At 41.5% G+C, this 13,728-nt stretch overlaps 7 non-coding genes across 7 annotated transcripts; all 7 read right to left on the bottom strand.

The window, feature by feature from the left end:
* Window positions 1-1,134: 1,134 nt before the first annotated feature.
* Window positions 1,135-1,208, bottom strand: TRNAN-GUU (transfer RNA asparagine (anticodon GUU)). Its single transcript has one exon. It is a non-coding gene; the product is annotated as a tRNA-Asn (tRNA).
* Window positions 1,209-4,221: 3,013 nt separating this feature from the next.
* On the bottom strand, window positions 4,222-4,295 carry TRNAN-GUU (transfer RNA asparagine (anticodon GUU)). Its single transcript has one exon. It is a non-coding gene; the product is annotated as a tRNA-Asn (tRNA).
* Window positions 4,296-5,765: 1,470 nt separating this feature from the next.
* Window positions 5,766-5,839, bottom strand: TRNAN-GUU (transfer RNA asparagine (anticodon GUU)). Its single transcript has one exon. It is a non-coding gene; the product is annotated as a tRNA-Asn (tRNA).
* A 3,013-nt stretch (window positions 5,840-8,852) lies between these two features.
* Window positions 8,853-8,926, bottom strand: TRNAN-GUU (transfer RNA asparagine (anticodon GUU)). Its single transcript has one exon. It is a non-coding gene; the product is annotated as a tRNA-Asn (tRNA).
* Window positions 8,927-10,396: 1,470 nt separating this feature from the next.
* TRNAN-GUU (transfer RNA asparagine (anticodon GUU)) lies at window positions 10,397-10,470 on the bottom strand. Its single transcript has one exon. It is a non-coding gene; the product is annotated as a tRNA-Asn (tRNA).
* A 1,469-nt stretch (window positions 10,471-11,939) lies between these two features.
* Window positions 11,940-12,013, bottom strand: TRNAN-GUU (transfer RNA asparagine (anticodon GUU)). The gene has a single exon. It is a non-coding gene; the product is annotated as a tRNA-Asn (tRNA).
* Window positions 12,014-13,483: 1,470 nt separating this feature from the next.
* TRNAN-GUU (transfer RNA asparagine (anticodon GUU)) lies at window positions 13,484-13,557 on the bottom strand. Its single transcript has one exon. It is a non-coding gene; the product is annotated as a tRNA-Asn (tRNA).
* Between the last annotated feature and the right edge of the window lie 171 nt (window positions 13,558-13,728).

The following is a 13,728-nucleotide window of genomic DNA, read 5'->3' as shown; positions in this document are numbered from 1 at the left end:
TTTCACTGCTTTCGTTATGTTACCATCCACATCTGAGGTTTTATTGGTTTTAAGTCAATCGATGATAGCTTGCCTGTTAATTTCAAGAAATATTGCACTTTCTGACCACTCTGTCAACATGTCTGTGTGACGTAACAGATTTCCAAACATTTCTATAGAGATCTCCTTTACGTCCTCACTTAACATGTTTAATGAATGTCTTTGGGGTTGTTATTTGTTTTCTTCTATACAATCTGTAGCCTCCGTTTGAATGTAATGTGTTGTTGCAGAAACATTAAAGCTAATTTTACTCTTTGCTGCTGTTTTTCTTTCCTTTTTTTTCTGTTTGGTTAGCGCATGCTTTGCCCATTCCATGTTAAAAATGAATCATCCCAGAGTGGAGTTGATCACCAAACTTTCCGTGCCCATCAAACGTTGCTAAGCTTGATGCAGTGAGGCATTAAAGTCGATTGCTTGTATTTGGACTGTTAACTCCGAGTGAAATGGCACTTTCTGATCATCTGGCACGTCCGTGCGTGTCTTCAAGTTTCAAAACACTTTCCTTAAAAAATTGTCTTCCAACGCTTTTAACATGCTTGTATGATATTTCTCTATTCCGTTTGCAGCCAGCCGTCTTCAATGTTTTTGCTGTTGTTTTTGATGTTTTTGTGGGAAAGATGAGGATTTTCATATTTTTTTGCTTATTGGTTAGCAAATGCTTTGCCCCTCCTGCATTGAAAAAGGAATGGTCCCGGAGTGGGGTTTCAACAGCACGCTTCGGGCGCTCATCACATGCTGATATGAGAAATGCAATGTGTTTGAAATTGCAGACACTTTCCCAATGAATGACGATGGATAGGAGCAGTCCCCTGTTCAGGTTCCCTTTGATCGAGCCCAATTTTCTGGCCAATCGGTTGACAACGGAATGAAGAATGAACTTCCTGTTCACTTCTGATGATGTTTTACGTGCTTTTGATGAAGTTTCAATTGGAAAGCACCGTCATAGATATGACGTCACCCTTCCTTTTAAGCATGGTTTTGTGAAGGGTCTCCACCTATGTTAATCAATTTGCAGTCACCGTATTTGCGTTTGAAAGGTAACTATTTTGGGCTCCTTTTTTGCTTTTCGGTTAAAAAAACTCAAGTGTCTCAAAACGTCCCTGGGTGGGCTTGAACCACCAACCTTTCGGTTAACAGCCGAACGCGCTAACCAATTGCGCCACAGAGACTAAGCACGTGAGGCGAGAGAGCTACGTGGACTAACAAGATTTTGCTCTCACAATGTCTAAATGCTTTTTCAGAGGTTACGGCATCCTCTGCTTTCAAATGCAGCTATGGTTCTTTATCTGCATGCAAATGTAGGTGGAGCCAGCTTCTCCCTTTCAAAATGCACAGAGAAAGGTGTGACAGCAGCAGAGTGGCGCAGCGGAAGCGTGCTGGGCCCATAACCCAGAGGTCGATGGATCGAAACCATCCTCTGCTAAGCAATTTGTTTTTGTTCAAACTTGTAATTCCATGGCAATCAAATCCCCAAACCTTAAGAGAAATTCACTTTTCCATGGGTTTTCACTGCTTTCGTTATGTTACCATCCACATCTGAGGTTTTATTGGTTTTAAGTCAATCGATGATAGCTTGCCTGTTAATTTCAAGAAATATTGCACTTTCTGACCACTCTGTCAACATGTCTGTGTGACGTAACAGATTTCCAAACATTTCTATAGAGATCTCCTTTACGTCCTCACTTAACATGTTTAATGAATGTCTTTGGGGTTGTTATTTGTTTTCTTCTATACAATCTGTAGCCTCCGTTTGAATGTAATGTGTTGTTGCAGAAACATTAAAGCTAATTTTACTCTTTGCTGCTGTTTTTCTTTCCTTTTTTTTCTGTTTGGTTAGCGCATGCTTTGCCCATTCCATGTTAAAAATGAATCATCCCAGAGTGGAGTTGATCACCAAACTTTCCGTGCCCATCAAACGTTGCTAAGCTTGATGCAGTGAGGCATTAAAGTCGATTGCTTGTATTTGGACTGTTAACTCCGAGTGAAATGGCACTTTCTGATCATCTGGCACGTCCGTGCGTGTCTTCAAGTTTCAAAACACTTTCCTTAAAAAATTGTCTTCCAACGCTTTTAACATGCTTGTATGATATTTCTCTATTCCGTTTGCAGCCAGCCGTCTTCAATGTTTTTGCTGTTGTTTTTGATGTTTTTGTGGGAAAGATGAGGATTTTCATATTTTTTTGCTTATTGGTTAGCAAATGCTTTGACCCTCCTGCATTGAAAAAGGAATGGTCCCGGAGTGGGGTTTCAACAGCACGCTTCGGGCGCTCATCACATGCTGATATGAGAAATGCAATGTGTTTGAAATTGCAGACACTTTCCCAATGAATGACGATGGATAGGAGCAGTCCCCTGTTCAGGTTCCCTTTGATCGAGCCCAATTTTCTGGCCAATCGGTTGACAACGGAATGAAGAATGAACTTCCTGTTCACTTCTGATGATGTTTTACGTGCTTTTGATGAAGTTTCAATTGGAAAGCACCGTCATAGATATGACGTCACCCTTCCTTTTAAGCATGGTTTTGTGAAGGGTCTCCACCTATGTTAATCAATTTGCAGTCACCGTATTTGCGTTTGAAAGGTAACTATTTTGGGCTCCTTTTTTGCTTTTCGGTTAAAAAAACTCAAGTGTCTCAAAACGTCCCTGGGTGGGCTTGAACCACCAACCTTTCGGTTAACAGCCGAATGCGCTAACCAATTGCGCCACAGAGACTAAGCACGTGAGGCGAGAGAGCTACGTGGACTAACAAGATTTTGCTCTCACAATGTCTAAATGCTTTTTCAGAGGTTATGGCATCCTCTGCTTTCAAATGCAGCTATGGTTCTTTATCTGCATGCAAATGTAGGTGGAGCCAGCTTCTCCCTTTCAAAATGCACAGAGAAAGGTGTGACAGCAGCAGAGTGGCGCAGCGGAAGCGTGCTGGGCCCATAACCCAGAGGTCGATGGATCGAAACCATCCTCTGCTAAGCAATTTGTTTTTGTTCAAATTTGTAATTCCATGGCAATCAAATCCCCAAACCTTAAGAGAAATTCACTTTTCCATGGGTTTTCACTGCTTTCGTTATGTTACCATCCACATCTGAGGTTTTATTGGTTTTAAGTCAATCGATGATAGCTTGCCTGTTAATTTCAAGAAAAATTGCACTTTCTGACCACTCTGTCAACATGTCTGTGTGACGTAACAGATTTCCAAACATTTCTATAGAGATCTCCTTTACGTCCTCACTTAACATGTTTAATGAATGTCTTTGGGGTTGTTATTTGTTTTCTTCTATACAATCTGTAGCCTCCGTTTGAATGTAATGTGTTGTTGCAGAAACATTAAAGCTAATTTTACACTTTGCTGCTGTTTTTCTTTCCTTTTTTTTCTGTTTGGTTAGCGCATGCTTTGCCCATTCCATGTTAAAAATGAATCATCCCAGAGTGGAGTTGATCACCAAACTTTCCGTGCCCATCAAACGTTGCTAAGCTTGATGCAGTGAGGCATTAAAGTCGATTGCTTGTATTTGGACTGTTAACTCCGAGTGAAATGGCACTTTCTGATCATCTGGCACGTCCGTGCGTGTCTTCAAGTTTCAAAACACTTTCCTTAAAAAATTGTCTTCCAACGCTTTTAACATGCTTGTATGATATTTCTCTATTCCGTTTGCAGCCAGCCGTCTTCAATGTTTTTGCTGTTGTTTTTGATGTTTTTGTGGGAAAGATGAGGATTTTCATATTTTTTTGCTTATTGGTTAGCAAATGCTTTGCCCCTCCTGCATTGAAAAAGGAATGGTCCCGGAGTGGGGTTTCAACAGCACGCTTCGGGCGCTCATCACATGCTGATATGAGAAATGCAATGTGTTTGAAATTGCAGACACTTTCCCAATGAATGACGATGGATAGGAGCAGTCCCCTGTTCAGGTTCCCTTTGATCGAGCCCAATTTTCTGGCCAATCGGTTGACAACGGAATGAAGAATGAACTTCCTGTTCACTTCTGATGATGTTTTACGTGCTTTTGATGAAGTTTCAATTGGAAAGCACCGTCATAGATATGACGTCACCCTTCCTTTTAAACATGGTTTTGTGAAGGGTCTCCACCTATGTTAATCAATTTGCAGTCACCGTATTTGCGTTTGAAAGGTAACTATTTTGGGCTCCTTTTTTGCTTCTCGGTTAAAAAAAACTCAAGTGTCTCAAAACGTCCCTGGGTGGGCTTGAACCACCAACCTTTCGGTTAACAGCCGAACGCGCTAACCAATTGCGCCACAGAGACTAAGCACGTGAGGCGAGAGAGCTACGTGGACTAACAAGATTTTGCTCTCACAATGTCTAAATGCTTTTTCAGAGGTTACGGCATCCTCTGCTTTCAAATGCAGCTATGGTTCTTTATCTGCATGCAAATGTAGGTGGAGCCAGCTTCTCCCTTTCAAAATGCACAGAGAAAGGTGTGACAGCAGCAGAGTGGCGCAGCGGAAGCGTGCTGAGCCCATAACCCAGAGGTCGATGGATCGAAACCATCCTCTGCTAAGCAATTTGTTTTTGTTCAAATTTGTAATTCCATGGCAATCAAATCCCCAAACCTTAAGAGAAATTCACTTTTCCATGGGTTTTCACTGCTTTCGTTATGTTACCATCCACATCTGAGGTTTTATTGGTTTTAAGTCAATCGATGATAGCTTGCCTGTTAATTTCAAGAAAAATTGCACTTTCTGACCACTCTGTCAACATGTCTGTGTGACGTAACAGATTTCCAAACATTTCTATAGAGATCTCCTTTACGTCCTCACTTAACATGTTTAATGAATGTCTTTGGGGTTGTTATTTGTTTTCTTCTATACAATCTGTAGCCTCCGTTTGAATGTAATGTGTTGTTGCAGAAACATTAAAGCTAATTTTACACTTTGCTGCTGTTTTTCTTTCCTTTTTTTTCTGTTTGGTTAGCGCATGCTTTGCCCATTCCATGTTAAAAATGAATCATCCCAGAGTGGAGTTGATCACCAAACTTTCCGTGCCCATCAAACGTTGCTAAGCTTGATGCAGTGAGGCATTAAAGTCGATTGCTTGTATTTGGACTGTTAACTCCGAGTGAAATGGCACTTTCTGATCATCTGGCACGTCCGTGCGTGTCTTCAAGTTTCAAAACACTTTCCTTAAAAAATTGTCTTCCAACGCTTTTAACATGCTTGTATGATATTTCTCTATTCCGTTTGCAGCCAGCCGTCTTCAATGTTTTTGCTGTTGTTTTTGATGTTTTTGTGGGAAAGATGAGGATTTTCATATTTTTTTGCTTATTGGTTAGCAAATGCTTTGCCCCTCCTGCATTGAAAAAGGAATGGTCCCGGAGTGGGGTTTCAACAGCACGCTTCGGGCGCTCATCACATGCTGATATGAGAAATGCAATGTGTTTGAAATTGCAGACACTTTCCCAATGAATGACGATGGATAGGAGCAGTCCCCTGTTCAGGTTCCCTTTGATCGAGCCCAATTTTCTGGCCAATCGGTTGACAACGGAATGAAGAATGAACTTCCTGTTCACTTCTGATGATGTTTTACGTGCTTTTGATGAAGTTTCAATTGGAAAGCACCGTCATAGATATGACGTCACCATTCCTTTTAAGCATGGTTTTGTGAAGGGTCTCCACCTATGTTAATCAATTTGCAGTCACCGTATTTGCGTTTGAAAGGTAACTATTTTGGGCTCCTTTTTTGCTTCTCGGTTAAAAAAAACTAAAGTGTCTCAAAACGTCCCTGGGTGGGCTTGAACCACCAACCTTTCGGTTAACAGCCGAACGCGCTAACCAATTGCGCCACAGAGACTAAGCACGTGAGGCGAGAGAGCTACGTGGACTAACAAGATTTTGCTCTCACAATGTCTAAATGCTTTTTCAGAGGTTACGGCATCCTCTGCTTTCAAATGCAGCTATGGTTCTTTATCTGCATGCAAATGTAGGTGGAGCCAGCTTCTCCCTTTCAAAATGCACAGAGAAAGGTGTGACAGCAGCAGAGTGGCGCAGCGGAAGCGTGCTGGGCCCATAACCCAGAGGTCGATGGATCGAAACCATCCTCTGCTAAGCAATTTGTTTTTGTTCAAACTTGTAATTCCATGGCAATCAAATCCCCAAACCTTAAGAGAAATTCACTTTTCCATGGGTTTTCACTGCTTTCGTTATGTTACCATCCACATCTGAGGTTTTATTGGTTTTAAGTCAATCGATGATAGCTTGCCTGTTAATTTCAAGAAATATTGCACTTTCTGACCACTCTGTCAACATGTCTGTGTGACGTAACAGATTTCCAAACATTTCTATAGAGATCTCCTTTACGTCCTCACTTAACATGTTTAATGAATGTCTTTGGGGTTGTTATTTGTTTTCTTCTATACAATCTGTAGCCTCCGTTTGAATGTAATGTGTTGTTGCAGAAACATTAAAGCTAATTTTACTCTTTGCTGCTGTTTTTCTTTCCTTTTTTTTCTGTTTGGTTAGCGCATGCTTTGCCCATTCCATGTTAAAAATGAATCATCCCAGAGTGGAGTTGATCACCAAACTTTCCGTGCCCATCAAACGTTGCTAAGCTTGATGCAGTGAGGCATTAAAGTCGATTGCTTGTATTTGGACTGTTAACTCCGAGTGAAATGGCACTTTCTGATCATCTGGCACGTCCGTGCGTGTCTTCAAGTTTCAAAACACTTTCCTTAAAAAATTGTCTTCCAACGCTTTTAACATGCTTGTATGATATTTCTCTATTCCGTTTGCAGCCAGCCGTCTTCAATGTTTTTGCTGTTGTTTTTGATGTTTTTGTGGGAAAGATGAGGATTTTCATATTTTTTTGCTTATTGGTTAGCAAATGCTTTGACCCTCCTGCATTGAAAAAGGAATGGTCCCGGAGTGGGGTTTCAACAGCACGCTTCGGGCGCTCATCACATGCTGATATGAGAAATGCAATGTGTTTGAAATTGCAGACACTTTCCCAATGAATGACGATGGATAGGAGCAGTCCCCTGTTCAGGTTCCCTTTGATCGAGCCCAATTTTCTGGCCAATCGGTTGACAACGGAATGAAGAATGAACTTCCTGTTCACTTCTGATGATGTTTTACGTGCTTTTGATGAAGTTTCAATTGGAAAGCACCGTCATAGATATGACGTCACCCTTCCTTTTAAGCATGGTTTTGTGAAGGGTCTCCACCTATGTTAATCAATTTGCAGTCACCGTATTTGCGTTTGAAAGGTAACTATTTTGGGCTCCTTTTTTGCTTTTCGGTTAAAAAAACTCAAGTGTCTCAAAACGTCCCTGGGTGGGCTTGAACCACCAACCTTTCGGTTAACAGCCGAATGCGCTAACCAATTGCGCCACAGAGACTAAGCACGTGAGGCGAGAGAGCTACGTGGACTAACAAGATTTTGCTCTCACAATGTCTAAATGCTTTTTCAGAGGTTATGGCATCCTCTGCTTTCAAATGCAGCTATGGTTCTTTATCTGCATGCAAATGTAGGTGGAGCCAGCTTCTCCCTTTCAAAATGCACAGAGAAAGGTGTGACAGCAGCAGAGTGGCGCAGCGGAAGTGTGCTGGGCCCATAACCCAGAGGTCGATGGATCGAAACCATCCTCTGCTAAGCAATTTGTTTTTGTTCAAATTTGTAATTCCATGGCAATCAAATCCCCAAACCTTAAGAGAAATTCACTTTTCCATGGGTTTTCACTGCTTTCGTTATGTTACCATCCACATCTGAGGTTTTATTGGTTTTAAGTCAATCGATGATAGCTTGCCTGTTAATTTCAAGAAAAATTGCACTTTCTGACCACTCTGTCAACATGTCTGTGTGACGTAACAGATTTCCAAACATTTCTATAGAGATCTCCTTTACGTCCTCACTTAACATGTTTAATGAATGTCTTTGGGGTTGTTATTTGTTTTCTTCTATACAATCTGTAGCCTCCGTTTGAATGTAATGTGTTGTTGCAGAAACATTAAAGCTAATTTTACACTTTGCTGCTGTTTTTCTTTCCTTTTTTTTCTGTTTGGTTAGCGCATGCTTTGCCCATTCCATGTTAAAAATGAATCATCCCAGAGTGGAGTTGATCACCAAACTTTCCGTGCCCATCAAACGTTGCTAAGCTTGATGCAGTGAGGCATTAAAGTCGATTGCTTGTATTTGGACTGTTAACTCCGAGTGAAATGGCACTTTCTGATCATCTGGCACGTCCGTGCGTGTCTTCAAGTTTCAAAACACTTTCCTTAAAAAATTGTCTTCCAACGCTTTTAACATGCTTGTATGATATTTCTCTATTCCGTTTGCAGCCAGCCGTCTTCAATGTTTTTGCTGTTGTTTTTGATGTTTTTGTGGGAAAGATGAGGATTTTCATATTTTTTTGCTTATTGGTTAGCAAATGCTTTGCCCCTCCTGCATTGAAAAAGGAATGGTCCCGGAGTGGGGTTTCAACAGCACGCTTCGGGCGCTCATCACATGCTGATATGAGAAATGCAATGTGTTTGAAATTGCAGACACTTTCCCAATGAATGACGATGGATAGGAGCAGTCCCCTGTTCAGGTTCCCTTTGATCGAGCCCAATTTTCTGGCCAATCGGTTGACAACGGAATGAAGAATGAACTTCCTGTTCACTTCTGATGATGTTTTACGTGCTTTTGATGAAGTTTCAATTGGAAAGCACCGTCATAGATATGACGTCACCCTTCCTTTTAAACATGGTTTTGTGAAGGGTCTCCACCTATGTTAATCAATTTGCAGTCACCGTATTTGCGTTTGAAAGGTAACTATTTTGGGCTCCTTTTTTGCTTCTCGGTTAAAAAAAACTCAAGTGTCTCAAAACGTCCCTGGGTGGGCTTGAACCACCAACCTTTCGGTTAACAGCCGAACGCGCTAACCAATTGCGCCACAGAGACTAAGCACGTGAGGCGAGAGAGCTACGTGGACTAACAAGATTTTGCTCTCACAATGTCTAAATGCTTTTTCAGAGGTTACGGCATCCTCTGCTTTCAAATGCAGCTATGGTTCTTTATCTGCATGCAAATGTAGGTGGAGCCAGCTTCTCCCTTTCAAAATGCACAGAGAAAGGTGTGACAGCAGCAGAGTGGCGCAGCGGAAGCGTGCTGAGCCCATAACCCAGAGGTCGATGGATCGAAACCATCCTCTGCTAAGCAATTTGTTTTTGTTCAAATTTGTAATTCCATGGCAATCAAATCCCCAAACCTTAAGAGAAATTCACTTTTCCATGGGTTTTCACTGCTTTCGTTATGTTACCATCCACATCTGAGGTTTTATTGGTTTTAAGTCAATCGATGATAGCTTGCCTGTTAATTTCAAGAAAAATTGCACTTTCTGACCACTCTGTCAACATGTCTGTGTGACGTAACAGATTTCCAAACATTTCTATAGAGATCTCCTTTACGTCCTCACTTAACATGTTTAATGAATGTCTTTGGGGTTGTTATTTGTTTTCTTCTATACAATCTGTAGCCTCCGTTTGAATGTAATGTGTTGTTGCAGAAACATTAAAGCTAATTTTACACTTTGCTGCTGTTTTTCTTTCCTTTTTTTTCTGTTTGGTTAGCGCATGCTTTGCCCATTCCATGTTAAAAATGAATCATCCCAGAGTGGAGTTGATCACCAAACTTTCCGTGCCCATCAAACGTTGCTAAGCTTGATGCAGTGAGGCATTAAAGTCGATTGCTTGTATTTGGACTGTTAACTCCGAGTGAAATGGCACTTTCTGATCATCTGGCACGTCCGTGCGTGTCTTCAAGTTTCAAAACACTTTCCTTAAAAAATTGTCTTCCAACGCTTTTAACATGCTTGTATGATATTTCTCTATTCCGTTTGCAGCCAGCCGTCTTCAATGTTTTTGCTGTTGTTTTTGATGTTTTTGTGGGAAAGATGAGGATTTTCATATTTTTTTGCTTATTGGTTAGCAAATGCTTTGCCCCTCCTGCATTGAAAAAGGAATGGTCCCGGAGTGGGGTTTCAACAGCACGCTTCGGGCGCTCATCACATGCTGATATGAGAAATGCAATGTGTTTGAAATTGCAGACACTTTCCCAATGAATGACGATGGATAGGAGCAGTCCCCTGTTCAGGTTCCCTTTGATCGAGCCCAATTTTCTGGCCAATCGGTTGACAACGGAATGAAGAATGAACTTCCTGTTCACTTCTGATGATGTTTTACGTGCTTTTGATGAAGTTTCAATTGGAAAGCACCGTCATAGATATGACGTCACCCTTCCTTTTAAACATGGTTTTGTGAAGGGTCTCCACCTATGTTAATCAATTTGCAGTCACCGTATTTGCGTTTGAAAGGTAACTATTTTGGGCTCCTTTTTTGCTTCTCGGTTAAAAAAAACTCAAGTGTCTCAAAACGTCCCTGGGTGGGCTTGAACCACCAACCTTTCGGTTAACAGCCGAACGCGCTAACCAATTGCGCCACAGAGACTAAGCACGTGAGGCGAGAGAGCTACGTGGACTAACAAGATTTTGCTCTCACAATGTCTAAATGCTTTTTCAGAGGTTACGGCATCCTCTGCTTTCAAATGCAGCTATGGTTCTTTATCTGCATGCAAATTTAGGTGGAGCCAGCTTCTCCCTTTCAAAACGCACAGAGAAAGGTGTGACAGCAGCAGAGTGGCGCAGCGGAAGCGTGCTGGGCCCATAACCCAGAGGTCGATGGATTGAAACCATCCTCTGCTAAGCAATTTGTTTTTGTTCAAATTTGTAATTCCATGGCAATCAAATCCCCAAACCTTAAGAGAAATTCACTTTTCCATGGGTTTTCACTGCTTTCGTTATGTTACCATCCACATCTGAGGTTTTATTGGTTTTAAGTCAATCGATGATAGCTTGCCTGTTAATTTCAAGAAATATTGCACTTTCTAACCACTCTGTCAACATGTCTGTGTGACGTAACAGATTTCCAAACATTTCTATAGAGATCTCCATTACGTCCTCACTTAACATGTTTAATGAATGTCTTTGGGGTTGTTATTTGTTTTCTTCTATACAATCTGTAGCCTCCGTTTGAATGTAATGTGTTGTTGCAGAAACATTAAAGCTAATTTTACTCTTTGCTGCTGTTTTTCTTTCCTTTTTTTTCTGTTTGGTTAGCGCATGCTTTGCCCATTCCATGTTAAAAATGAATCATCCCAGAGTGGAGTTGATCACCAAACTTTCCGTGCCCATCAAACGTTGCTAAGCTTGATGCAGTGAGGCATTAAAGTCGATTGCTTGTATTTGGACTGTTAACTCCGAGTGAAATGGCACTTTCTGATCATCTGGCACGTCCGTGCGTGTCTTCAAGTTTCAAAACACTTTCCTTAAAAAATTGTCTTCCAACGCTTTTAACATGCTTGTATGATATTTCTCTATTCCGTTTGCAGCCAGCCGTCTTCAATGTTTTTGCTGTTGTTTTTGATGTTTTTGTGGGAAAGATGAGGATTTTCATATTTTTTTGCTTATTGGTTAGCAAATGCTTTGCCCCTCCTGCATTGAAAAAGGAATGGTCCCGGAGTGGGGTTTCAACAGCACGCTTCGGGCGCTCATCACATGCTGATATGAGAAATGCAATGTGTTTGAAATTGCAGACACTTTCCCAATGAATGACGATGGATAGGAGCAGTCCCCTGTTCAGGTTCCCTTTGATCGAGCCCAATTTTCTAGCCAATCGGTTGACAACGGAATGAAGAATGAACTTCCTGTTCACTTCTGATGATGTTTTACGTGCTTTTGATGAAGTTTAAATTGGAAAGCACCGTCATAGATATGACGTCACCCTTCCTTTTAAGCATGGTTTTGTGAAGGGTCTCCACCTATGTTAATCAATTTGCAGTCACCGTATTTGCGTTTGAAAGGTAACTATTTTGGGCTCCTTTTTTGCTTTTCGGTTAAAAAAACTCAAGTGTCTCAAAACGTCCCTGGGTGGGCTTGAACCACCAACCTTTCGGTTAACAGCCGAACGCGCTAACCAATTGCGCCACAGAGACTAAGCACGTGAGGCGAGAGAGCTACGTGGACTAACAAGATTTTGCTCTCACAATGTCTAAATGCTTTTTCAGAGGTTACGGCATCCTCTGCTTTCAAATGCAGCTATGGTTCTTTATCTGCATGCAAATGTAGGTGGAGCCAGCTTCTCCCTTTCAAAATGCACAGAGAAAGGTGTGACAGCAGCAGAGTGGCGCAGCGGAAGCGTGCTGGGCCCATAACCCAGAGGTCGATGGATCGAAACCATCCTCTGCTAAGCAATTTGTTTTTGTTCAAATTTGTAATTCCATGGCAATCAAATCCCCAAACCTTAAGAGAAATTCACTTTTCCATGGGTTTTCACTGCTTTCGTTATGTTACCATCCACATCTGAGGTTTTATTGGTTTTAAGTCAATCGATGATAGCTTGCCTGTTAATTTCAAGAAAAATTGCACTTTCTGACCACTCTGTCAACATGTCTGTGTGACGTAACAGATTTCCAAACATTTCTATAGAGATCTCCTTTACGTCCTCACTTAACATGTTTAATGAATGTCTTTGGGGTTGTTATTTGTTTTCTTCTATACAATCTGTAGCCTCCGTTTGAATGTAATGTGTTGTTGCAGAAACATTAAAGCTAATTTTACACTTTGCTGCTGTTTTTCTTTCCTTTTTTTTCTGTTTGGTTAGCGCATGCTTTGCCCATTCCATGTTAAAAATGAATCATCCCAGAGTGGAGTTGATCACCAAACTTTCCGTGCCCATCAAACGTTGCTAAGCTTGATGCAGTGAGGCATTAAAGTCGATTGCTTGTATTTGGACTGTTAACTCCGAGTGAAATGGCACTTTCTGATCATCTGGCACGTCCGTGCGTGTCTTCAAGTTTCAAAACACTTTCCTTAAAAAATTGTCTTCCAACGCTTTTAACATGCTTGTATGATATTTCTCTATTCCGTTTGCAGCCAGCCGTCTTCAATGTTTTTGCTGTTGTTTTTGATGTTTTTGTGGGAAAGATGAGGATTTTCATATTTTTTTGCTTATTGGTTAGCAAATGCTTTGCCCCTCCTGCATTGAAAAAGGAATGGTCCCGGAGTGGGGTTTCAACAGCACGCTTCGGGCGCTCATCACATGCTGATATGAGAAATGCAATGTGTTTGAAATTGCAGACACTTTCCCAATGAATGACGATGGATAGGAGCAGTCCCCTGTTCAGGTTCCCTTTGATCGAGCCCAATTTTCTGGCCAATCGGTTGACAACGGAATGAAGAATGAACTTCCTGTTCACTTCTGATGATGTTTTACGTGCTTTTGATGAAGTTTCAATTGGAAAGCACCGTCATAGATATGACGTCACCCTTCCTTTTAAACATGGTTTTGTGAAGGGTCTCCACCTATGTTGATCAATTTGCAGTCACCGTATTTGCGTTTGAAAGGTAACTATTTTGGGCTCCTTTTTTGCTTCTCGGTTAAAAAAAACTCAAGTGTCTCAAAACGTCCCTGGGTGGGCTTGAACCACCAACCTTTCGGTTAACAGCCGAACGCGCTAACCAATTGCGCCACAGAGACTAAGCACGTGAGGCGAGAGAGCTACGTGGACTAACAAGATTTTGCTCTCACAATGTCTAAATGCTTTTTCAGAGGTTACGGCATCCTCTGCTTTCAAATGCAGCTATGGTTCTTTATCTGCATGCAAATGTAGGTGGAGCCAGCTTCTCCCTTTCAAAACGCACAGAGAAA

The sequence above is a fragment of the Pelobates fuscus genome, chromosome 2 (genome assembly GCF_036172605.1).
Source record: "Pelobates fuscus isolate aPelFus1 chromosome 2, aPelFus1.pri, whole genome shotgun sequence".
Taxonomy (NCBI): Eukaryota; Metazoa; Chordata; class Amphibia; order Anura; family Pelobatidae; genus Pelobates; species Pelobates fuscus.
This window is presented reverse-complemented; position numbering and strand designations above follow the sequence as displayed.